This window comes from Arachis duranensis, chromosome 7 (assembly GCF_000817695.3).
Source record: "Arachis duranensis cultivar V14167 chromosome 7, aradu.V14167.gnm2.J7QH, whole genome shotgun sequence".
Lineage (NCBI taxonomy): Eukaryota > Viridiplantae > Streptophyta > Magnoliopsida > Fabales > Fabaceae > Arachis > Arachis duranensis.
In genome coordinates this window covers 27,258,774-27,259,421 of record NC_029778.3, presented here as the reverse complement: position 1 = coordinate 27,259,421, position 648 = coordinate 27,258,774, and positions in this window count along the sequence as shown.

Below are 648 nucleotides of genomic sequence, written 5' to 3'. Positions count from 1 at the left end.
ACCGGCTTTCCTCTTGAATCTCTCTTCCATTGGGCGCCCTCTTCACATATGACTGTGAGGACTTGGTCCAACCTTTGATCAAAGTTGACCCTTCTAGTGTAAGGGTGTTCATCTCCTTGCATCATGGGCAAGTTGAATGCCAACCTTACATTTTTCGGACTAAAATCCAAGTATTTTCCCCGAACCATAGTAAGATAATTCTTTGGATCCGGGTTCACACTTTGATCATGGTTCTTGGTGATCCATGCATTGGCATAGAACTCTTGAACCATTAAGATTCCGACTTGTTGAATGGGGTTGGTAAGAACTTCCCAACCTCTTCTTCGGATCTCATGTCGGATCTCTGGATATTCACCCTTTTTGAGTGAAACAGGGACCTCGGGGATCACCTTCTTCAAGGCCACAACATCATAGAAGTGGTCTGGATGCACCCTTGAGATGAATATCTCCATCTCTCATGACTCGGAGGTAGAAGCTTTTGCCTTCCCTTTCCTCTTTCTAGAGGTTTCTCCGGCCTTGGATGCCATAAATGGTTATGGAAAAACAAAAAGCAATGCTTTTACCACACCAAACTTAAAAGGTTTGCTCGTCCTTGAGCAAAAGAGGAAAGAAGAAAGTAGAAGAAGAAGAAATGAAGGAGAGAGGAAT